The sequence below is a fragment of the Nyctereutes procyonoides genome, unplaced genomic scaffold (genome assembly GCF_905146905.1).
Source record: "Nyctereutes procyonoides isolate TBG_1078 unplaced genomic scaffold, NYPRO_anot_genome, whole genome shotgun sequence".
NCBI classification, from domain to species: Eukaryota; Metazoa; Chordata; class Mammalia; order Carnivora; family Canidae; genus Nyctereutes; species Nyctereutes procyonoides.
Window position 1 is genome coordinate 32,159,483 of NW_026575046.1, and position 26,384 is coordinate 32,185,866.

A 26,384-nucleotide genomic window follows, 5' to 3' on the forward strand; every position below is an offset into this window, starting at 1 on the left:
AATCTGTCTCCTAACCCTCCTTCACTATGGCTGCTTTTAAGTTTCCCTCTTGGGATGCCTGGGTGGTTCCGTGGTTGAATGGCTGCCTTCAGCTCAGTGTGTGATCCCTGGTCCTGGGATATAGTCTCACATTGGGCTCCCCATGGGCAGCCTGCTTCTCCCTCTGCCTATGTCTCTGCCTCTCTGTGTCTCTCATGAGTAAGTAAATAAATAAATAAAAATCTTTTGAAAATTAAAAGAAAAGAGTTTCTTTCTCTTTGGTTTTCAAAATTTTTACTGTATTTTACCTGTGTGATTTCTTTTAATTAGCATGATTTGGGTACATTGGGCCTTTTGATTTTGTGTCTTGGTGTCTTTTATCAAGTTAGGAAAGCTCTTGCCAATGGCCCTTCAGACATTACTTCTATATCTTCCTTGTAGTTTTCTCCTGATGACATTCTATTTACATATATGTTAGAATTTGTCACTCTACTCACTAAACTTTTCACATTATTTTCTTATTTTTCATCCTTTTCTTTTTCTGTGCTTTAGTTCTATTATTTTCTTTTGATCTATTCTTTTAATTTTTTTTAATTTTTATTTATTTATGATAGTCACAGAGAGAGAAAGAGAGAGAGGCAGAGACATAGGCAGAGGGAGAAGCAGGCTCCATGCACCGGGAGCCCGATGTGGGATTCGATCCCGGGTCTCCAGGATCGCACCCTGGGCCAAAGGCAGGCGCCAAACTGCTGCGCCACCCAGGGATCCCTCTTTTGATCTATTTTGAGGTTTACAAATTCTCTTTTAAGCTACATCCAATCTGTCATTAGGTGTATTAAATTTTTGATGTCAGTCTCTGTCCTCAAATTTTGAGTTTCCTCTTGATTTTTTTACATGTTTTTCAGTAGTCTGCTGAAATTATGAATCTCATATTTTATCTCCAAGAAGACAGGAAGCATGGTTGATTATAAAATATATGTCTGAATACTCTAATATCCTGAGTCCCTATGGATCTGTCCTTATTTTCTCTTTTCTGTCCATTTTTCTATAAAATGTTTTATCTTCTGATATCTATTATTTATTATAATTATTTATCTTCTGACTATTTTTCATTGTGTGCTGGACATTGTATTTGCAGAATTCTCTATAGAAATAATTTAAGGACTAGGGCAACATTCTTTTTATCTAATGAATATATATATTTGCCTTGTTGTACTAACAATCCATTATCATTTTAAACTAGCTCCAGAGACTGAGTTAATTTGAAGCTGCACTGCAGTCCCTACAAGCAACTAGCTATCTCCGGTTCATTTTTACTCTTGTTGGGCAGCTCTTCTGGATCCCAACCCAAAATAATTTTTTTGCAACCTCTTTCCACTGCCACTACTTTTTGGTTCTGAACTCAAAACTCCATTTTGTATTTCTGCCTCCTCTTAGTTTAGCTGCTTTGTCTAGAATTGGCAGGTGTCCCCAGGGAAAAAAAGTAGTTCCAAACACAAGACTTACCTGCCTGGCTCTCCTCCAGTCCTAGATCCTGGCTCTGTAATTCTCTCTCTTATTAGCTCCTCTACTTCTTCAAGAAGGTTTTTAAGTGTTTTGTCCAGATTTTCTAGTTGTTCTCATTGGAAGTATTGGTCCAAATTATATAGTTTCTCATTAACACAAATGGAAGTCCTATGCTTTCTCTTGAAAAATTAATAGATATATCTATAATAGGCTGGAGTTGAGCCATGGTTTCCCCTCTTTAGATGAGGAGTGTATTCTCCCATTCATTGTAGTGTCCAGCTGGGTCATTTCTCATTCACATTAATCTAGTCATTGTTGACATTTGGAATTGAGACTCTTTCCTTAAATCCTTTCTAAAGTAAAGGACTTTAGGTGACATCCTAAGGTGACATCCCACTAAGGTACTACTTGACCTTCCTGGATGTATTTCTTCTATTGATAGCATTATATAATTGGTAAATTGAGTTAGGGCTTTAAAAATTTTTTTTGTTTGGTTGGGGGAGATCCTAAAGGTTTTATAGGGTTATCATTCTAGTCTCTGTGTGTCTGAAAGATCTGGGATGCCTAATGGGCCCAAGGATGCCCTAGGAGGACAGATTGCAGTGAGAGCTGGTGTCTAGCCTCAGTCATGAGGTGAAACCAGGAGAGTATTGAACGGAAGATTGAAGACAGGATGAATTAGAAACAGATGGTGGATGTCTCCCTTGGGTGTGGCCTCCGCTTCCAGAGCAGCTGCCAGCATAAGGAGTGTTAATGCCCTCTAGGGTGGAAACAAGACCACAATAGATAGGTAGAAGATTCAGCTCTCCCTGTCAGCGATCAGGAAATCAATCTGCTCAAGAACTGGAGGCTTTAGAATAGACTTCATCAAGAGTGTCATTGACATAGAAGAAAAGCCTGCAAAGACTTCCAGGTTCCCTGTAGGAGAAAGAAATATGTGCCCTTATTTTTTTTTTTTAAAAGGACCCTTGTCCTTTGCTCAGTCTAACTCAGTGAAAAATTTCTGAGTACGACTACTCTCCAAAATCTATGCCTTCAGGGAGAAGGGACTCTCTCTAATTATGGTAGAGAGGATAGTCTCCAGAGCTGGGCTGCCTGTATTCTAATCCCAATTTTGTGCATTAGCAAGTTGTGACCTTGGCAAGTGATTTCACTTCTCTGTGTTGTGATTTCCCCCATTTATAAAATGGAAATAACAGTGATATTCACCTTAAAGTGTTGTTTTAGGCATTTTAAAAAAGTACTTTGAATAGTGACTGGCACAGAAGAACTCAAAAAAAGCTGCTGTTCATGACTAAATTTGTTTTATTAGTGTAATTGTTTAACAAAATTTAATATGTTTGCCTGATGTTTCTCAGAGTCCTGATTTCTTGTCTCTCTTCCACATTCTTTCATTTAAAGTTCTAAACAAACTATCCTCGTGAGACTTTTTCTTTCATGGTTAGATGAGGAGGTTATATTGGGATTTGGGATGTCTCTGTCTGGCCCTCCTTTGTTTGGGATTCAAAATCTCCACTGTTCTGTGAGATTTGATTAATTGAGATCCCCCAAGCAATGGTCATTCCTGTGGCTAAAAGGGCTTTCAACTAGACATTTCTATAACCATAAATAAAATTCTCCATCATTTCTTCAGTGTAAGGCAGAGATGGAAAACTGATTACCCAGTGGTGACTCCAACTTAGAGATGTGTGATAGTTCTCACAGAGATTTAAAAGTTTTAGGTAGCTTTTAAAAAATCATAGGATTGCATCTAAAAATCCAGATCCTCAGCTTCTTTTAAAAAAGAAAAATGGAAAGATCTGGACCTGCTTTTCACTTGACACAGTTTGGCTGAAGCTGAGTGAGCATTGGCAGTGGAAGAAGTGTTTTCTCATATGCCCATTTGTTCATTTATGCTTCCTGCTGGGCCCCGGAGCCTGCAACTGAGGGAGGCACTGTGCTTTTCCAGAAAAGATGCCAGACTGGATCTTAAGAAATGCAAGCCTGTAGTCATGACTCTGCTTTTAACTCGTTGTTTGACCTTGGTAGAGTTACTCATCCTGTCTCTTAGTTTCTCATCTGCAAACTGGGGAGAATGTTCTTGTCTGCCTCTCAATGATGTTGGGATGAACTGCAATGGGAGAAGGTGGGTCCTTATTGACAGATGCAGAAAAGTAAGGAATTATTGCCATTATCTGCCATTTGCACCTAAGTTAGGAATGAATGATTCCTCCAAGTTCTGATAGGCAAACATCCTTGAGTGCACTGGGGTGCTGAGAAGGAATGCCCTGTGTTATGGAAAGTACACAAAATAGAAACACCAGTGTACTTGCTGAATCTGCAGTCTTCATAAGGGAGCTTTGAGAACATGAGAATCTGAAGATGATATTAACCAGCTCCATTTTATAGACAAGAAAATTGGGACCCAAATGGAAGATGGACCTGCATATCAATTTCAGTAACATGTGTCCTTGTACATGTTCCTTTGCCTCTCTGAGCCTCTGTTTCCTTGTGTATAAATTGAGAATTTTAGACTCTATCATGTAATGCACTTTGAAGATTCGGTGGGATAATATGCTGTAAGTATCTAAAACATATTGTAAATGTCTATTAAATGGCAGCTACTGTTATTAACTCAAATCAGGCATGTGCTAATTGAACCACTGGCAAATCGGGAAGTACTTAAGAGAATAAGATATATTGCTAGTGGCTATTTCCTGATCAGAAAAGAACTTTTCATAAACCATAAGGGGCTTCTTTTACTTCTCATTGCACTGAAGTAACTCAACCAGTATTCTTCCCAGGATTTGGTGCAAGGTTTATATGATACATAACCACACATGCGGTATCAGTAGTTCTCAGAGTCAGAGGCAGCATTACCATTATAAAGTGTTTGCAGAATTGGACCAGTGTACTTCCCCTTCATAAATCCTTAAATTATACCCTCACTCAGGTGGAAAGTAGAAATCGGAGCCCAAAAAATACATTTCTTTTTGCTTTTCACTACCTTGCATACTTCTTCTTACCAGCATGTCTGAATATTAAAGCAAGAAGTGCTCAAGTTCCTCTGGGCTCTGGAAGGCTTGAACAAATTAGCATTCTTGGAGTCAGTCCTTCTTTTTGGACTAAATTCCTTTTTCTTTTCCTATCCCAATAAAATTTTCTGTTCCGGAGAGTACTTCCTCAGCCACTCCTTTCCCTAATGTAATTCTGTTTGATTTCCACTGAGCAGCTCCTGAAAGGAGCCGCTGAACCATGCCTCAGCAAGCATTTCAATTCCTGAACACCCAGCTTTCCAGCAGGAGCTGTTCCAGATGCATCTTTATATCCAGTAATCATGCATTTAACCAAGATGATTGACATGGCATCTTTCCCCCCCTCTCTGCTTCCAGGCCATTAGACCTATTTGTCTGCCATGGAAAGGTTCCCCCAGTTTGGATTCCTGCCAAATCAGTGAATGCACAAATACATGCATAAGTCAAACACACCTACAAACACGGATGTAATAGGTTCTGAGTCTGTAACTCTACACTGAGCATTTAACATTTCATTTCTAGACTTTAGGTCTCTGCTGAAGTTTTAGTCAGCTGCTTCTTATTTCTTATCTCCATATCCAATCGTCTTTCTTTCCTTTCCTACCTCTATTTCTTTGTTTTTTTCTCTACTTTGTTCCCAGAAACCACTTCTTTGTTGTTATTGTTAGTCATCACAGAATCTTAAATTCTTCAGTGTTAAAGGGGCTTGAGAGCATTTTTTTTTTTAAATAATCCTCTCACTTTAGTTTTGGGAAGTCTGTGTGCCAGAAAGGAAACCATGTGTCATTAGTAGCTTTCCTCTGCGGGTAGGAAAACTCTCAAACTCCACTGCATGACTTGGACCCTGCCCCACTGCCTTAGCCTCGTCTCTACCTCAGTGTCCACAAGTAACCACAAACACCCTTCAGTCTCTGTCTTCGATCCTTTATACATGCTGTTCTCTCTTCCTGGACTGTCCTTCACACATAGCATATGCCCCTTCTTCACCACTTGACCTCCTATTTATTCTTTAAGTCTCATATTAAATTGTGTTCCTTAGACTACATTACCATACCCTGTTCATTTCCTTCATGGTATTCATCACAATTTGCAATTATGTATTCATATGAGTGTTTAGTTGCTTAATGTTCCTTCACTTAACAGAAGTAAGATCTCTAAGGACAAACACCATGTCTGTCCTCCCCCCACACTATTTCCTCAGTACCATATACGGTACCTGGCAGTTGAGAGTAACAATAAATATCAACAATAAAATAAGAGCATCTAACATTTATTGAGAACTTGCTAGTTTCAGGCACACTGTTTGAAGATTTTTACAGGTATTTTACATGTTTTTAATACTTACAACTATCCTGTGAGGTAGATATGATTATTATCCCTGTTTTGCAGATCAGAAAACTGAGCGATCAAATGACTTACCCATGATTATATGACTGAAACATAGCAGAGCTAGTTTCTAACTCAGGCATTCTGACTCTAACACCTGATGCCTCAACCAGGACATGCTGTGCCTCTATTGTGCACTCCATTAATATTCATTGAAAAAATAAATGAAAAATATATCAAAATTGATTAGTTGCAAAACTGAGGTTAAAACTTAAGTTGTTTGATTGATAATCCACTCCTCTCTTTATGCAGGCAGACAGCCTCTCAAGTACCAGCAGAATGCAGTAAAAGAAAGAGAAACAGAAGCAAATTAACAAATTGGTCTGTTGCTGATAAGGACCTGGGGTGGGGGGGAAAACCTATGATGTGGATTGTGGAGTGAAGTGGAAATCATCATTTTAGATTCAGTCAAGACCAAGTAGCAGGTGGAAAAACATTAAATTGGTTGAAGAGTTCTTAAGATAAGGAATCAGCTTCTCCAGAAACATCAAGTGGAATTACAGTTATTATCACTAACAAGTCAGGTGACTCTTATGCTTTAGATGGTATTTTCCAAACTTGATTTCCAAGTATAAGTAACCATCAATGTTATGAGACTACTGGTCAGAATTTTAGGATGAAATTTCTAGGAATGTACTTTGTTTACTCTTGTGTCCACAGCGTGATGGACAGAATGAGGCACATACTAAATGTTCAATAAATATTTGTTTAATGAATTAGTGGAAAATGCACACAAACAAATCTGTCAGCAGTAATTTACTGAATACCTGTTATTAAGTCTGTGAAATTCAAGGCAAAATGAGAAGCACAAAGAATAATAAGTCAGATCCTAGTCATAGAGAGATCATAATCTAGGTGGACCTACTAACAACTATCACTATCAATCACTACCACTATCATTGGGGATTTGCTTTGTCTAGCTGCTGCGCTGTGTTCCTTTATATACCATTAGGTCATTTTCATACTTGCAACAATGTAAGTAATAACAACGTAAGTAATACCCTACTACTACTCTCCATTTCCAGATAAGAAACTGAGGGTTAGAGAGGCAAATTCCTTTATCAAGGTCACAAAATGAGGAATTTGTGGAATCAGGATTTGAACTGAAGTCTGTTTAGCTCTGGAATCAACCATGCAAATATACTCATCCCATTATTTCGAGATCACCATCTCTGTGTGAGGTGTGGTGATACTAAGAGTTTGCAAATACTGCTTATCTGGCCTGAGATATTTCCATTCTTCACCTGCCACAATCCCATTTATTGTTTAGGTCCCAGATTCATTGACACTTCCCCTAGAAGCACTTAACTGGGTTAGCTATGCCCTCCTTTTTTTTTTTTTTTTAAGATTTTATTTATTTTTTCATGAGAGATACAGAGAGAGAGGCAGAGACATAGGCAGAGGGAGAAGCAATCTCCTCACAGGGAGCCCAATGCAAGACTCGATCCCAGATCGGAATCACACCCTGAGCCGAAAGCAGATGCTCAACCTCTGAGCCACCCAGGCATCCCAGCTATGCCCTCCTTTATGTTCCTGTTGAAAATTTTGCTGACTCCGGTGCATAATTCTCCTCACTCCACATTCTGATCATTTATGTTTCCTACCTACTAGTCTTTGAGTTCCTCCAGGATAGCAGTTTATCTTCTCAGGGCCTACACAGTGCATGTCATATAGTGTATCATTTAATAACAATTTATGGAATGAGTGAATTTTAAATAGAAGTTGCCATCATATGGATCCAAGTAATATACAGCAGGTAGTAGTATCCTTCAAAGGGAGGAGTACATTCTTGAGCACTAACTGAAGCTTAAGGGCAATGGACTTTTGAAAAGTTGGGGAGGACATGCAGGCAGTGCCACACAGTGCTTGAGTAGATGTGACAGTCCCCGTGGATGAGTGGAGAACCACACGTGGTACCAGAATCAGCAACACGGCCAAGAAACTCTTGTTGAGGATGTTGTTTGTGGTGCTCCATACTTCACCTGCCCCATGCTCATGACTCTACAGGCACAAAGCCAGTAGAGACTCAAGAGCAGTGGTCCATCATGGTAGAGAAGCTGAACCCATAGCTACATATACAGAATTGTATCAAAATTAGAAAGTAAAGCAATCCAAAGGAAATTCACAACCACAAAACTTACTGATTGAAACAGATTGTATTATTTATACAAAGAATAAAAAGTTTGGGGCAACTTGCTCTGCTAAATCATGATGAAGGAAGAACAGCAGCCATGGAAGGCAACCTTTTACTCAGAATTATCTAAAGTGGAACTTCATGTCCACTTGAATGGACTCATTGGTTCCAATTCCATGAAGAAATTAATAACCAAGAAGCCAGACCTTAAAATCCATGATCAGATAACTGTCATTGACAAAAGAAAGAAAAGAACATTAGAAGAATGCTTCCAGATATTTCAAATTATTCATCAGCTTACTACTAGCCCTGAAGATATGCTAATGGTTACAAAAGATGTCAGTAAAGAATTTTCAGACGATGGTGTCAAGTACCTGGAACTAAGGAACATAACCAGAAGAGAAAATGCTACAAGCCTAAGAATATTTTCATAGGATCTGTACTTGGGAGTATAAACTGTCTAAACAAGACGACTTAGACACTGATGGTAGATATTTGATAACAACAGAAAAGGTCAGCCTCACAGGACAAGCAAAAGACTTCATGGAAACTCTTTTAAAGGTAAAAGAGCATGTCTCATGTCAGCATTATATCTTTCAGAGATTCTAACACCCCCTTCATTACCCCCTCCCCCCCAAAAAAAACCCACAACAAACAAACAAAACCCCACAAGTACTCCTGGATTTGTTTCCTGACAGAGAAGTCTAGCATGGGACATTTCTCAACTCCTCTGAAGGAGGATCCCTGGATCTAGTGGCCTTTTGAGGCAACACTCAATATCACTGGGTAAAGCTTAGGACTTCAGGTCCTTGAGATAACTGTCCATTCTTCCCCTAGCTTCCGGGTTACAACTCATTTATAGAGAAGTACTGTTTTAAAAATGTAATCATTTAGAAATGATTAGGGTCAGCGATTAGGGTCAGGGTCAGCGATTATTATGTTTCCTATCTCTGAGTGTTTGACTATGTGAACCTCAGCAAGTTATTTATTTTCTCTGCACCAGCATTTTCATCTATACTTTTGAAATGACAGAAATTGGAATGTTGGGAATTTGAAATGTGGTAATACACTAGGAATTCAGCAGAGGGCTCTGTTAGGGCAAGTACTCAGATGTTTATCATGATCACTGCTGCTCCTGTCTTCTAGTATTCTTCTTCTTGTCTTCTAGTATTATCATTAGGAAAACTTGGAGAGTTAAAGCATGTCAGATAGAGGGACACTTCTGGGTAAAAGCATGGAGATATGAAGAAGTTCCCTGCCCTTAGGTATAAAGACGATTCCTGGCATGATGAGAAAGGCTGTAGACATTTAGTAGGGAGAGGAAGATTCCTCTGAGCCAAGCAATCAAATACTCAGAAAATTAGAGAGCTAGTGAAATCATACTCCATTCCTGTTTTTAAGAGCTAAATGTCCACATGAAGGGTCCAGGGTGTATCTGTAAGGTGGCTGCCATTTTGTTCTCAGAAAGTGGATAAATCAGCCACTTGATCCTCAGGAGTATAGGCTGCTGACTCTTATTCTCTCTGGGTTAGAGTGGTGTGTTATTAGTCATCTTTTTTATCTGGAAGTATGATACTGATTTTGGCTCTGTGTCAGTCATCTAGTCTTTTCTAAGGTTCCCCGAGTAGAAATGTGAAAAGATGGTATTTGGTCCTTGTGACTGGGATTAGGAAGAGTGGGTATACTTGTATGCATTATCCCCTAATTGTTCTCCTTGCCTTTGATCTTCACTGGGTCACCCCCTCTCAATCTGTAAGATGATATAGAATTAGCCAACTAAAGTATACTTCAAAGTAGGCCATTCCCTCATCTAGTTCCTATGGTGGGTCTCCACAATCAATTAATATTGCTTATTCTTCTCTTTATATCTATTATTTGAGTTTACTCTCCTATCTTTTTTTGCCTTAAGTCCTTTTGATGTACTATACATTCCTATCATCCTAAATAGCTGGTGGCAACACCTATCCCTAACCCCCCCCCCCAAAAAAAAAGATCACATGTATACTATGTTTTTGGCCTCTCTGATTTTCCTCAAACTGTTTTCTTACACTTAGAATGTCCACATCCTATTATGACTATCAAGAGTCTGGATATGTGTGGGGTAAATATAATAACAACTAGAAAATAACAGGATTATGTGGTTTCTTGTGTATTGATTTTCTTCCCCCAATGGTAATCTGTTTGGTTAGAAATTTGGCTTAAAATTTTGTCACTTTAGCAAGAATGTAAGTGGATGGACTAGAAATCTCTGCGGGGCTGGGATGGAGAGTGTAACAGATAGTATATAGGGTTTAAACTTTCTAGTTAAGAATATTACAATCTATGGAGATAGTTTGCACTTTATCCTATGAATGTCCCTGTTTAACCAGCTTTTGGACTTTAAACAACCTTACAACTTTGGAAAACTTCTAATATATAAATATGGAGTAAGTTTTCTAAGCCAGATGAAAGAATCACAACAGTCTTGCATCCTGCAGACAAATGCATGTTGACTATAAAACTATGTAAGTGTGAGTTGAGTGATTTCACAGTCTTGGTCATTGACCTTGTTAACAACAGATATCAGATGAAAAAAAGCAGCAGGTGAGTGTGGAGTGAGCAGTGGCTGCTCACAAAGGGAAGAGTGACAGCCGACAAGGAGGGAAGACTCAGTGGAGACTACATGCTCTCCAAAAATGAAGCTGTCCAGACACCCAAACAAATAAACAAAAACAAAACACTCCAGTACCTCAGGAGTCCTTAAATAATCATATATACCAATGCTCATGATTATTTTTCAGCAACGGTTATCATATGCCTACTGTGTGCCAGATCCCATTGCAGGAAATCCAGGGGAATTTTTAAAGAAGTATAAAATACAGTGCTCAGCTATGAAAATATTTACCATCTGCAACACTACCATATCAGCCAAGGTGATGTTGTGTATATTAAGCTCTTTTTACAAAAGCAGGGGCATGTGTAGAACCCAGTAGGAATTTTTTCTCTTCAAAACATTTGAAATTATTTAGCTACTCACAAGATAAATTTGTTTACTACTTTCTTGAATATACCATTTCCTGACAATGCTAGTAATGGAGACATTTCAGAATAATGACCTCATAACGTTCACACAGCCATCCCTCTGTGTAGAGTTAGATAACACACAGTCCTGACCTCACTCAGGCCAGGGGCAGATCTTAATAGCTTAATAGGACTATGATCAGAAATGCAGTTTGGTTAGACTGTTTTCTGTCCTATTAATTTATTTAATGAAATGGAGTGTCTTGTTAAAGGTGCTTATTTTTCCTGAGATTCCATAGGGATAAGGCTGTGGCACCAATGGGACGTAAGACAAAAAAAGAGTTGAATCTTCAGATAGATCAGGAACCCCCAAATTCATCCTTGTATTTAAGTTGTTCGAACTCTTTGACTATTTTATTCCATCAAGCCAGTCACTTAGAGTTGAGGAAAATTTTACTTATTCCAAAAGGCTGATTTAGGGCATTTTTGCTGGGGAAAGACCTCCCTCCATAATCAGGTAGTGACAAAGCCCATGGTACTGGCAAGAGAGATGGATTACTGCCCATATAATATGGAATGTGTTGGTGAGTGTAATTATAATGGGAGACTTATAAAACCAGCAGGTAGAGACCATTAAAAGAGACTATTCTTTTAAAATGGAAAAAGGAATGTGTATGTTTATTCCATTGCCCACCAAATTTATTTTTAGGAAAAATACAATGAAAGCAGAAAAAGATGAAGAATAGGAAATACTACAACTTTTAGGCCTTTTTGGCCTCCTAAAATCTGAAACAGGCTAGGAAAAATATGGTGGGAATACTGAATTTGGAGTCAGAAAAATGCAAACTCAAGTGTAGGTTCTGTTCCTACACCCTCACTGTTTGACCTTGAGGACACCATTTCCCCATCCTAAAGCATCCACCTCTTGCCTATGATGGTAGGAATCAGATGAAGCCCTTTATGGGTGTTTTTACTCCTGACATTCTAGGATTCAGTTATAAGCTAAAACAAGGATCTTGTTTTTTAATGTGTGATACACAATGAAATATATACAGTGAAGTGACCTATAAATTCTGCTTACCTTTAAATGTGAATTAGATGCAAATATACAATGAAAAATTAGGGTGAAAACCATTACGCTCTGTAGATTAGGAAGTATAATGTGATTCCTTTGTAGTGGGAAGAATTAATTTTATACAGGCTGAAGTAATCATTGAAAAATGTATGGAGAACCAGACACTACTATAGTCTAGGCTTTCTTCCTTTTTAGTGAGATTTTTCTTTTCTTTTTTGTGGCCATAATTAAAAGATAAATGTCTGTGGGATTCTACATGGGCCTATGGCATAATCACTTATAGGAATATCAGATCATGTGAGCATAGTTGTAAGTAATGATACCGTCTATAGATTTATATGATCCAGAGGACCTGAATGTATATGGTCTCTGGTCAACCAAACATATTACCTACCTGCCCTGAGATACAAGAAAATTTATCCCATTGTTACATATGAACTTTAGTTGAGAAAATAGTTCAGGAGACAGAGAATTTGTGCTTACTGGGGGCCACAACCAGTGTTAGCACTTGACAGATTGCCTTTCATTTAATCCAGAGACTAGAAGCTCCTTTTCAGCATACAGTTTTTAAACATTATTTGTTTTCCTGATTCCTATTTGCAAAATGGGGAAATTGAATCTTGGAGGGGTTAACTAAGGTCTGATAGCCAGTAAATAATTTAAGCTGAGAATGAAAGTTTCTCTGACTCCAAGGTCGGTTCCCTTCCACAGTACCATATTGCCTTCTGGAAGTTTTGCTTCCCATTCCATTTCTGCCTTTATTTGGCTCTGGTACCTAAAACAAATCACTTAAGTTCTGGAATCTGAGTTTTAATCACAAAAATCACAAAAACCACCCAGCCAAAATTGAGTATATGGCCTCATCTCTTCTTCCATGGTTTGTGGATGATCTTTACAGGGCCACAGTTAATTCACTGGGAGTGATGCCTCTTGAAGTCATGAAACATGGTAGCCTTGGACTTAATAGGTCCATGTACAACCTGAAGCTGTATGTAAATTGTATTATATGTTTACAAACCTGCATTGTATTAAGAGAGTCCAAAGCTTTCCTGAGGCTGTCAGTGAAATCTCTATCCCCAAATGCCTAAGAACCTTCTGATCAGTAGGTCTCCTGAGGATGTCTTCTAGGTCAAAGTATCTGTACCAATCTTAAATAAATTAAAGTTTAGTATGTGAAGGGAGCTCAAAAGCAGAACTGACACTTGCATCAGAGACCATGTTGGTATCATGGAAAGGAACCTGGCAAAGAATTGAGGATACTGGGTCCTGATTTACTCTGCTTTGTCATTCAAAGAAAGATGCTAATTCCTGCCTGCCTCCTCACTAAAGCAGTTATTATAAGAATCAAATGTGATAATATGGATGAAAACACTGAAAAAATATGAAGTATCCTGCAAACTTATGATATTAACTATGAGAAATTAAAGTATCAAGTCATTTCACTAGTTGTCAACTGAGAAAGGGGGTAAATTGCAAGCTCCATCAGCAAAATTTAGAAACCCTGTTTTTTCATCCTTCAGCAGGGTCCTGCAGCTGATACTTAGGTATAAATTCCTTGACTTTAATGAAAATTGAATGCAAATACAGCTGGCAGGATTCAAATAAAGATCATTGCCAGTCTGGGAGCAGATAAATAAAATTTAGTTTCTTCTTGAGGCAAGAGTGTTCCTCCTATCTCCTTTCTTCCATTAGTCAGTGATTCTCAAAGAATGGTCCACGACCAGTATCAGAACATTATCAGGAAACATGATTGAAATGCAGATTCTCAAGCCCTACACCATGTTAGGTTTTATGGAACTGAGGAAGAGGAATATGGCCCTGTTTCAAGGAATACAACTCTCTCAAGATGCAGAAAGCAAAGATACCCTTGGAATTCTTGGCAGCTGAAGAGCAATAGGATCCAAAATTAAACCGTACATAGTAAAAGCTAGCTCCATGGTAAACAGTCCTCTTTGATCCTCAAAGTCATGGAACATGACAATATATGAAAAGAGCTAATGTTTTGTGAACATTTGTAATATTCTCAGCATTTTAAAATGATTTTAAGTGATTTTTATGCATCAATGGTACTGTCTATTTTTAGCTATTTACTGTATCAAGGCCTTTGTCAGGCTCTGAAAATGTAACTGTGAAATGTAACTACCCTAGAGGAGCTCACTTACCAGTGGGGTATATTAGAAGGAAGGGGTCCATCACTGTCCCAGCAAGAAGGACCAAGAGTAAGTTTAGGATGTTTTCCGAGGCCTAGTGAGGCAGCCACACTCGGCTTCTTGTGAAGAGGTTTCTCAGAGGAGGAAATTCCTAAATTTAGACCTCTGAAGGATGGGAGGAATAGTCACTTGACAGTGGGAAAAACTGAGATTAAGGCACTTGGACACCTGTCCTCCAAGTCACATAGCAAGTAAGTGGTAGTGTTGGGACTTGAATTCAGGTCAGTCCAATTCCAAAGCCCTTGCTTTTAACCATTAAGGCTAGGCCAGAAAATAGGCTTTATCAAGTCTGTCAGTTCTGATAAATTGGTACTGGCTTCTAGGAATGCTGATGGGGAGGACTCTGGAGGCCTTGACTGGGCTAAACTGGAAGGAATGCCATGATCAATTAGTGATGTCTGCCTTGGGTGCAGAACAGGGGAGTATATGTGTCATGCATTTGCTGACCCTGCACTGCAGAGTACTGCCTCCAGGACTTAGCACAAAGAGGGACAGACCTGCAGAGCTGGTTCTTATTCATGTCAGATTGTCTCTGACTTCAAGGAACTTATAGCTCAACAGCATCGGCGGGGGCTTATTATATGTTACTAGAAGGTACTAAATGACAGCTCAGGATGCTACGAGCTGATGGAATATTCAGTGAGAAAGAGAATAAAGGTGTTTTGTTTGCTTTTTTTTTTTTTTAAGTGAAGACACTGATTAAGTGTAAGATTGAAAAACCGCAATAAAGAGTAATCAATCTTATTAATCCACTAACCTTCAAAATTTTTAGGCCAATTTAATTTTCATTCTTTACCACTGCTATTTCCATCAACATGGAAGGTATTGATATTACAGAAAATGGCATTGTTTGCAAGTAATGGGATCCATAGTGTCAAGTCAGCCCCCTCGTGCCCAGGGAAAACTTAAATTTAGAAATGCCATCCAAAAAATATGCATTTAACATACCTAATGGCTCATCTTTGGAGCAGTATGGAAGTTGATACCAGTCAAGATAAAGAGGGTGGCTCTTTAAGGCAAAGATTATAATAAGTTAGTGCCAGTTTGCTTCATACATGGTTTATGGTGTTGGTAAGATGGTGTGTGAACTGTGAAGGCTAATCATACTGTTTCCCCAGTATATTTATTAAACTAATGTATGGATTGAAATAGCAACAACAATAACTGGTTGTAATAATCTACAGGAAATAAATGAGTACTGTCAAGTCAGTTAATAGTTTGAAATGACTTCCAGATCAATTTCCTTTGCAAAAAGTAGTTTTCACTTCTCCCGGAGCTCACCTTCACAATTTAACTGTTACAAGCACCTTTTATCTTTGACATTAAAAATGTTTTAAAAATGACTCATGTATTGGATATAGAGACCAAAAGGAGAAGATGACCTCTCCCCAAATCCCAAGGTCAGAGCTGTTTGCCATCTGGGCATTTCTCCCCAGGAAGGCTGTGTTGTGAACAATTATCTCTCACTAACCGTGACTTGACAAGCCAATGTGCCCCTATTTTCAGAGGTTCACTTGGTGGTTAAGGGCAGCCTCAGTTGTCATCATCTGAATAAGCTGGAGGTTAGGCTGTAAGCCTCAGCAGTCCCCCACTCTAGGGCTATGCCTGCTTATTGTGCCCCTCTAAAACCCTACCCACGGTCATCAGAGACTAGCTTCTCACTGCCCGCCCCCACCTTAAGGGATTTACATCAGAGATGATGGGAGAGCTTATCACCTTAAAGCTTATTTACCTTATCTTACACTGGAAGACAAGATGTGACAGTACCAGAAATCAAAACATTTCTCTGATCAAGTCAAGCTGACCAGTACAGAATTATCTCTGATTCATTTTACATTTTAAACATTATCTGAAGCCTCAACAAGGAGAAACATGACAATAGTCTGTGGAGAAGAGGCTCTGGGGCGTAGGCTGAAAAGAATTTTACCTTTCCTCATTCCCACCAGATTAGATAATCATGCAGAGAACTATTAACTGTCTCCTCTATGAGCAAGTCTCAGCAAAAAGAAGGTGTTCTGGAGTCCAAAGTTTGAGGACATCAGTTTAGATTCCATGTTAAATGGAAAGAGAAGAAGAACCATTTCAAAGTTTGCATTTTAATATATTCAGGATCCAGAAGCTTTTTCCTTGCAGGGCTTCTGATCCATTCATGCAGCAGAGTACACCAAGTTAGTTCTGAGAAACGACCTTATTGGCTATGCAATGTATTCATGCTCTTCCCCGCTAGTAGGCTTCTGGGTATGCATCCCTCATGCATCTTTATTCTGTGAGCAGTACTGATGCTGAAGCTTAGCTGTGTGCTATCATTTCTCCCAACCTTTTCTCTTTACTTCTGGTACATAGGCTGTTTTCTCCTCCATTCCATGGAGAGAGACACAGCCCAGTGCTTTGGGTGGAGCCCAGGGCTGCTGGTAGAATGGAGATCTGGTTTCCATGCCTATTTCTGGCACAAACATGCATGACTTTGGACAAGTATCTTTCCCTATGCCAGAAGTCAGGATTTCCAGTCCTAATGTTCTAAGACTTAGTGAGAACTGAAATTTGGGGTTTGACTGAGTTCAGCGTAACCAACGTTTGCCAACTGCCTTTCTCTTTGGCAACGAGTACCATGCCGGGCACTGCAGGGGATGTACTTATATCAGAAGGCTCTCTCTGATACCACAGCACTCACAGGCACGCGGGGAGTAAAGATGGGAAAAGCAAGTTTACAGATATCTCCAGTGCACAGCAGAACACACTATGTGCTGTGAGCAAAGTACAAATGATTACAGGGTCTGAAAGAGGCAGGAATTGCATCTATTTACAAAAAGTCAGAATAACATTTCATGGCATTTCACATGAGCCTTAGCAGAGAGAATTCAAACAGGGAGCAGCGTAGTTTCCATAGCAACATTTACTGAGCAGGTATTTTGTGCCAGCCACTGTTCTGAGCACTTTGCACATAAAAACTCATTGACTCCTCTCAATGTTTTGACACAGCAACTATGATTATTCCCGTTCTGCATATGGAGAAACTGAGTCTAGTCTGGATTGTCTAAATAACAGGCTTAGGCTCATACCACAAGCAAATAGCAAATGACAAGTGCCAGGATTCAAACCCAGGAGATCTCGTGTTTATGTCCAGTATCAGCACTGGAGGCTCCACTGACACTCACATATGGAAATTCTCTGAACCTGGGTACTGGAGAATGAAGAAGGCCTGACTGCAGAGATGACCTTTGTGAGCCAGGACCAGTCCTCTCAGGCGTCTGAATTGCCACTTTCTTATCAGTGACATGGCAGTGATAAGTACTTGCTTCCTTGAGTAATGGTTATTCAGCAAAACAGCAGTACTAAAAATACTTTTTTAAAAGACACAGAATCCTATATAATTTTAAATAATAGAGGAAAGTGGAAAGAGCAATTTGGACAAAAGTTCAGAGGTAGCAGATTGCAAGGCATATTTAGGTGCATATTCAGGGCAGAGTGCTTGTCTGGTGCACGCTGTGAGTAAATGCACCTGATAGGCCAGGTTAGGGTCTCCTCCCCATGGTTGCACCTTGAGTGATTTCCACCCAGGGTCTTACTTTATCTCATCTCTGGTAGCTACACTAGGCCTTGACTCTGCTTTCTCAAAGTGAAGAATGACAAATCTAGCATATTTTCCTTGCGTTTTATATCACTGATGCTCACTCCAGAATGCCAGTGCGATTCTTATCAACAAGAGTTCAATGGCAACATTCAAATGGGAAGACTAGACCCTTAACCCATGATATTAATAAAGATGTCGGCACATCACTTTCAGCAGCATTAGCTCATGTAGGAGTGACAGTAGGGACAGTTCTAGTGGAGTGGAAATTTGTCTGCATAGAGAAGTAGACTCATTGCAGCAATGTCTGTGCATATTGCTGTGCAAGATGTGTTACCGTCATCTTCTCGATCCCTGGCAAAGCAGTGTCTTTAGATGGTGCTCAGGTTACCATGGGGACTGATGAGGAAGGTGGAAGAGGCACAAAGTGATTAAATCCAAGAAAAGGGTAGCAGCTCAAGGAATATCCAGTAGGGGATATCCGGGACTGGGCTCAGAAGATTTCTAGCTGGCCTGATTTTTGGCTGATTGGCTCAGAAATGCCACTTCACTTCTCTGAGCTTCTGTTTTCTATAAAACAGCACAATTGATAAAGACGCTCTCTAAAGCACCTTGGATTCTAAAAGCCTAAAAACGTGCAAGTTATTTTTAAGCAGAAACTTAACTACAGCTATTCTTAGGTTTCCAACTAGAAGCTTCATATGATTTTTCATTTCCTATGAACTGCAGAGGTAAGGTTTTCATCTTATCTCTGTAGTGGCCAGATAATGTTGTTTACAAAACAACAGCAGCAACATGGCAACAATAAGCATCTGTAGCAACAGATACCAAGGTAGCCAGGAACTGAGTGCTAAGAATACATGTTAAATGCATTTGATTCTCAAAGCAGCCCTGTTAGGTGAGTGCTATTATTATTTTTGTAATACAGATGAGGAAGCAAAGATTCCAGAGTTACTCATTAACTTGCGCAAAGGACAGATTGGGGACTTGAACCTAGTTTGTCCACTGTCAAACCCTGTGTTCTTAACCACTTGGATATCCAGCCTGGAGTGAACATAGGCCCATGTAGCCCTTGTACCTTCTTTCTCTTGAAAAAAATGATCTTTAAAGATTTCTTTATAGGGATCAGAGACTTTATTCCCCAGGAAGGAAGAAGGAAGTGACTAATTCCAGGGTAAGAGAATAGGATAAGCAATCTTTCCCCAAAGTGAACTCTGATGACGCCAAAGAGGACAGCCCTGCATTGGAAGGAAGAGGACTGGAGAACGGCAGTTGCCTCACCTGCTCGGTTATCTGAGAATTGTTCCACACAGGAGTCCCCAGCCCTGCCTGGTATTATTCAGTGACCCTGACTGTGGGAAAGGCACAAGGAAAGTACACTGGAGGGTTGTCACAGTTGTTAGAGCAGATAGGACAGAGAAACCAGCTATGTGTACCAGCCTCATCTAGAAAGCATCTGTTCCCAAAGCACTATTAAGTGCCAGGTCCACAAAAAGATTCCTAAGACACAGCTCCAGCTCCTGTCCTTAACAGAAGGTCTCATTGTAAAAGACAAGAGACAAATTCAGGCATGGTTGGCATTAATGCAAGACACTAAGTGCCAAAATAAGAGGCTGAACAAATTGCTTTGTGGGTAAAGTGGGGGACCAGACACAATTAACTCCAGCACAATGAAGAAAAGTGCTAAATGCACTAATGGAAATGTGAGCTAATTTGGTGGGGACAGGTGACTTGGGGACCCTACTCTTCTGCCATCTTGCCCTACAACCCAGCAATTGCACTGCTGGGGATTTACCCCAAAGATACAGATGCAATGAAATGCCAGGACACCTGCAACCTGATGTTTCTAGCAGCAATGTTCACAATAGCCAAACTGTGGAAGGAGCCTCGGTGTCCATCAAAAGATGAACGGATAAAGAAGCTGTGGTCTATGTATACAATGGAATATTACTCAGCCATTAGAAACGACAAATACCCACCATTGGCTTCGACATGGATGGAACTGGAGGGTATTATGCTGAGTGAAATGAGTCAATCGGAGAAGGACAAACATTATATGGTCTCATTCATTTGGGGAATATAAATAATAGTGAAAGGGAATAGAGGGGAAGGGAGAAGAAATTGGTAGGAAATATCAGAAAAGGAGACAGAACATGAGAGACTCCTAACTCTGGGAAACTAACTAGGGGTGGTGGAAGGGGAGGAGGGTGGGGGGGTGGGGGTGACTGGGTGGCGGGCACTGAGGGGGGCACTTGATGGGATGAGCACTGGGTGTTATTCTGTATGTTGGCAAATTGAGCACCAATAAAAAATAAATTTATTATTTAAAAAAAAGGAAATGTGAGCTAAGAACTTGGAAAGGGATGGATTGACTCTGACAAGGATTATCACAGAAACACTGGTATTTGAGTGGGATCTTGATGGACTGGAATAAGTGGACAGAATGTTATGAAATTCTCATCATCATAGGGAAATAGGTGTGAGGAGGCATGTCAATTTGTTTGCTTTTATGAAGGGAGGATGGCTACAAGCCTGGAGTTGAAGTACAGACTGACCTAGCTGTGATTCCCAGATTGGCCATGTCTGTGTGACCTTAAACCCTTATACCTTCATCTGTAAATGGAGATGCTAATACTGTCTTCATGAAATTGTGGGGAATAAATAATTTAATGCATATGTTTAGTCATGTGAATATTTAGTAAATGCTCAATAAGTGATAGCTTTTACTCTGTATTATTGTTGTAGTGAACATTATCTGGCTCCTCTGGGTGGCATCTGAGGCTAACCAGCCACTATTGGATATTTGACAACTTAAAAATGAACTAAATGTACCTATATATTCATTTGCATTTGCCTTCACCCCCTTTACATTTTCCCTCTCCTCAGATTCTTGCATAGCCAGTACCTCTGCCTATTCTTTAATCAGTTTGCTTTTTTGTTTTATGTTGTTCTGGTTTTCTTCTCCATACGGTAGATCAAATTATTAGGTTTTGTTTTCTAGCTTTTTCTTTATGCAGTACAGCCCTTCACTGGATGGGGCTCTCTCTGTAGTATTTTCAGATCCAGAAGCAAATGTGCAAGACCACTACCAGGGTCTGCTTCTTGAGTGGAGTCCTTGCCTGATCAGCAGCCCAGACTTGCTTTGGCTCCTGTTCATCAGCTTGCAGCTAAGAATAATCAGAGAATGTTGGAATTATAGAGAATTGCCACCAAATCTTTTGTTTTACCAAGAGGACCTTGAGGCCCAGAGACAGGAAGAGCCTGGTCAAGTTTCAACAGAGAAACAGGCATGGTAGGCCAGTACACTAGACCCCATGTTGGGGACTCACAGGCCAGTGTACCCTGGATGGCTTCCCTTTACCTTACTGCCTTTGTTCTGCAGACTTAGGCCCTGAAGAGACCAACGGTATGATTCCTTCCCTCTCTTCTACTTCGTCTACCTCACTCCTGGCTTTGGGTTGAAGTTGGCAGCAGCAGCCCTCCTCTAGAAATCCATGTTGTACACACAGCTCCTTCTCCTACAGTCACAGTAGAAGTCACAGCACCCTATACTGACTTAGGGCCTTCACAACTTGTTGCCCAGCTGATAGCCAGTGAGGTGAGAAGACAGAAAACACTTTAAACTGCCTCAGCATTGAAGGAGTGAGGAGGCAGGTAGGAAATGTCTGTGATGACCAAATCTGTAGAGAGTTGATAAAAATGAGGAGACTCTAAGTCTTTCCTTCCCTGCTCTCCTGAGGTCAAGGATGTAAACACTTTTAACCTCACATAACACCTCTGGCTGTTTGGTGTTGGTAACTAGGTTGAGGAGAATTTTGGAGCTGCACCTGGGCTCCATAGGATATGATGCTAGTATATGGGGGCACAGGATCATATGTGACACATTATAGGGGAAAATATGATCAAGGCTCCTGCTTTTAGAGGGACATTCTAGTGTGATGAGGGAGACAGACTCAAGAACCACAAGTAAAAACTCTACAAAATAAAATGAAATAAATTCTACAGTAGAAGTACAGCATGTTCTGTACATTCAGAGGAAAAGGCAGTTCAGAACAGGGCAGACAGTGATCACAGACATTTCCTGCTTGCCTTCTTCTTATTTTCCCCAAAACGCATAACATATGATATGTTAGATTAATAAGTTAATTGCTCAGTGAATGTCATGGTGTTTAATATGTTAAAAGGTGATTCAGCATAAAAGAATAAGGACTCACATTATGGAATCAGATATATATTAGATTTGAATTCTAGCTCTTTGATTGATTCTATGACATCCCTGACCTGTGCCTCAGTCCTTTTTTTATGAAATAATGATAATCACAATCGTAATAGTGTATACCCTCTAGGGTTGCTACAGAGCTTAAAAGAGTTAATGAATATAAAATATAATCTATTTCCTACATCCAAGTATGTAATACATGTAAGCAGTTATCAGTAATACTAGGAATTATCATCATCATCATCTGTTGCCACTGTCATTACGCTGGTGACCAGAATCCCCAAATCCTAAATCAGCCACTCTTCCCTTAGATATAAGATGGAGATATGTAGTTTGAAGATCCATGGAAGCTTCTTTCTTCGAGGTGCTCACTGGATCTCAGCTCTCTAGATCTCAGGACTATGGGGACCAGAAGAGACCAGCCCAAGACAGTGGGTGGCAGGAAAGAATTGTGACCCAATGTCTCAAATAAGGCAGATGCAAGCTTTCTACCCTTAGAGAGGAGGAGGCCCTCCCTACCCATACTCAAAGCTGCTTCAGGCCTCATAGCTCCCCAAGGATACAAACCCAGCAGAGATTTCATGACTCTAGCACCACAGATCATAACTGGCCTGCCTATCTTGGAGGAGGCACTGGGGAAAGGGGTCATCCTAAAGCAACACATGGCCCCAGGTAGGAAGGTAGGTGGTAACGTGGCAGTGGTGTGGTTGTATGACCTGTATGGATGTGAGGGACATCAATAATGTAATACTCTAATGTATATATAGAATGTATGGAGGAAACCAGAGCTTGAAATATAAAAATGGTTAGTGGTAACGTGATTAGTGGGAACAGAATTGGATCTGCAAATGACCATGTTTGTATAATCCATGCCTCTTCTCTTACTGTTGAGTAAACCAAAGTCCTCACTTGAGGGAGATAGTCCACTAACTTATTGATTCATTTACTTGGAACTGGTTGTACTTCTCAGTGCTATGCACTGGGTCAGTGTGCTTAGAAAAAGATACAGAGGTCCTACTTTCAAAACTTACAGCCTTAAGTTAAGAGGAATAAAAAATTAACAAGCCAACAAGCAATTAGATGCAGTGAAATCTCTCATAACCAACTTCCATTCAACGGTCTCTTTGGACTGACCTACATTCCCTATTCTCTCTGTAAACACCCAACTGACATTCCTGGTAAGCTGGAAGTTCCTGGTCAGTAGCCTCTTCTCTGATGAGCCCATATATTTCTGTTCACATCAACTTTATGAAGAATGTGCTAAGAATCAATTATGTTGTTTCCAAACCCATTTATACGTCTGTGTTTTTATTATATTTGGGCAATGTAACTAAAAATTATGTAAGCTGGTGAAATACAAGTGCAAAACAAAGTTGTTTTCTTTCTCTGGAAACTAAGTTAAATACTTTAGAAGGTCTCAAACATGAATCACCAAAAACAGTAATATTAGGTGAGACAACTATAAAAATTTGGGGGGAAAACCAAAAAAAAATTTTTTGTACTTTTTATTTATTTTGTAAATGTCTTCAAGTTCCCATTGTACCACAGATTGATAAACACATGTGCACTTAGGTGTTTTAAACTAAAAGAAAATACCTGCTATGAGTCATTTTTGGCAATTCTTCTTTTTAACCATCTTTCTCAAATAATCTAATTGCAGTCCCTGTTGCATTAGATAAAAAGCCTTTTACTGTAATTACAACTTGAGTAAAATGCTGTTAAGACTACAAACCAAATACTGTGACAGAGAACAGTGGGTAACCTACTTGGGGCGGCGTTTGAAAGATGGAAAGAAGCCGGCCAAGTGGAAGTGGGAAAGGAGTCCACAGTAGGGGTTGCAGCATCATGGAGACCTTGGTGTGTCCGAGAAGCTAAAGCAAGCAATGAAGAACAGGGAAATGATGAATGAAGTTGTTGAGGTCTGCAGGACTCAGACAATACAAACCTTTAGAGGTCATGCAAAGGAGTTTAGACTTTATTCAAAACATGATGAGAAACCTTGGAGGGGCCCAGAGCCATGGTGTTAAGACATGATCCTGATTTCTGTTCTCAAAAGAATATTCTGGCTGCTTTGTGAAGAATGGATAAGGATAGGAAAAGAAATGGGCAAAGTGGAGGCCAGGATTAAGGAAGTAATACAGTGTAATGAGTATGCATCATGAGCAGTGACAGAGGGAAGGTGGTAGTGGGAATAGAAAGTGGGGGAGGTAGATACATTTGTGACATCTCTGGAAGGACTTAAATCCATGTTTTCTTTAGTCAGCCAATCAGTATGACCAAACTCACAGTCAACTTTTGAGAGGCATTTGTGATCTGATAGGAAAAAACACCCTACAAGAATTCATGCAACATGATTTTCTTTTTCTAGTTTGATATTTATTGGCTGTGCTACTCGGAGCAAGCCTCTTAGCCCTTGGAAGTTCATGTGGATAAAGGGAATAATAATACCTGTCTGGTCTACCTCTTATTTGGTTGTATAATTAGAATAAAATGATGCCTTACATGTTACTACACTTTATATTGAATTTAGAACTTTGGTAAACTCACAGCAGATAAGGGAGGTGCTATTGCTTTCACTTCACAGGTGTGCAAACCAAAAAACAGTTACTGAGCATCTACTATATCAAAACCAGAGCTAGGCTCTGAGACTTTAAAAAACAAGTTCAACCCAGCCCTGTCCTGCCATAAATAAGCTCACATAAGTTCTGGTGAAGAAGACAAATATGAAAATGCTAAATTCTAGAATATTGAGATAAGTACTAAGAAAGTGTATTAAAAACTCAGAGGAGAGGGATGCTTGGGTGGCTCAGGAGTTGAGGGTCTGCCTTTGGCTCAGGTCATGATCCTGGAGTCTCAGGATCCAGTCCCACATCGGGCTTCTTGTATGGAGCCTGCTTCTCCCTCTGCCTATGTCTCTGCCTCTGTGTGTGTGTCTTTCATGAGTAAATAAATAAAATCTTTAAAGAAAAAAAAATTAAAACTCAGAGGAGAAAGTAGCTTTTTTTTTTTTTTTTTCTGGAACGGTTGGAAGGCTGCCCACTGGAGTCTACATCTTAATTGGGTCTTGAAGAATGTGTAGTTTTCCAGGTGGGGATGGGCATATTGGAAGAATGTGTACAAAGGGATGGATACCAGGAAGGAAATGGTGTGCTGCATTCAACAGTATGTTTGGGTCTCTGCTGTTTTGGGGGACTGTCGGGAAATGAGGCTCGAGGGTTGAATCAGGGCCAGTGAGGCTCTCACTAATATACTAATATATACTATTAGTATATATTACTCACTATATACTAATATACTAGCTTTCCTGCTTGGGCATAATGTGTGTGTGTGGGTACATTATGCCCAAGCAGGAAAGCTAGTATATTAGTTGCATGTTCATGCTTTCCTCAACTACTTACACCAGTTCCACATATTTGTACCTGTGCCTTCTACTCCTTCCTCTGTTGCTTTCTATTTTCCCCAGAATTAGCTTGAATCTCAGCCTTTCCCCTACATACCCACTCCTAAAACTCTTAATTTTAGTGGGGACATTCAAGAAGAACAACCCAGGATAGTGAGGAATGTTTATATTCTCAGAATTCCTTCCAGAATTCAAGTAGCCTGGATTGGCTTTTGGCAGCATCTGCCTCATCCTGCATTTTGAGAAATCATACAAAGTGATTCAAATTTTGGTACAAAAGAAACTAAATACCAGGAGTGAGGGGGTGACTGTCTCTGCAGAGAAGTAGCTAAGAAGTGTCAGTTGGTGGAAATTGTCTAGGAGACCTATGTTCCAGTCCCTAGGCTAGACAGCATGCTTTCATGCCTCACCTCTCCCATCTGGAAAATGAGAAAAAAAAAATTGTACTGCAGAGGTGAAAGAGTGTTAAAGCTAACTGAATCTCATTTCTCTTACAAATAAGGAAATGAACTCCAAAAAGAGGAAATAACTCGCCTAAGGTCATGTAGAGAGCCAGCAGCTTGTTTAGTCTGCCATTCATCCCATTCAGCAAATATGTTCCAAGAGCCTCCCATGTGCCAGGCACCATATAGATGCTAGGACCGTAGTGGTAGATACAATAGTCATAATCCCTCCTCTGTTGGGGGGATATGAAATTCCACAAATACACAAAAGACTAAAGAGGATAACCAAAGACAGAGATAATGGAAATAAGGCAAAAAGGCAGAATGTATACTTTAGAGAAGGCCTCTCTGAATAGAGAACACTAAAGTAGAGACCTGAGAAATGGATAGCCAGACGTTTAAAGAGAGTGGAAGAGCTTCCTATGGAAGAACAGCATGTGCAAAAGCCCC

General features: G+C 39.9%; 1 protein-coding gene and 1 pseudogene across 2 annotated transcripts in view; both read left to right on the top strand.

Moving 5' to 3' along the window:
• Positions 1-26,384, top strand: part of GRIA1 (glutamate ionotropic receptor AMPA type subunit 1) — a 301,513-nt gene that overhangs the window by 115,024 nt on the left and 160,105 nt on the right. The window lies entirely within an intron of this gene.
• LOC129509705 (adenosine deaminase-like protein) lies at positions 8,094-8,837 on the top strand (annotated as a pseudogene).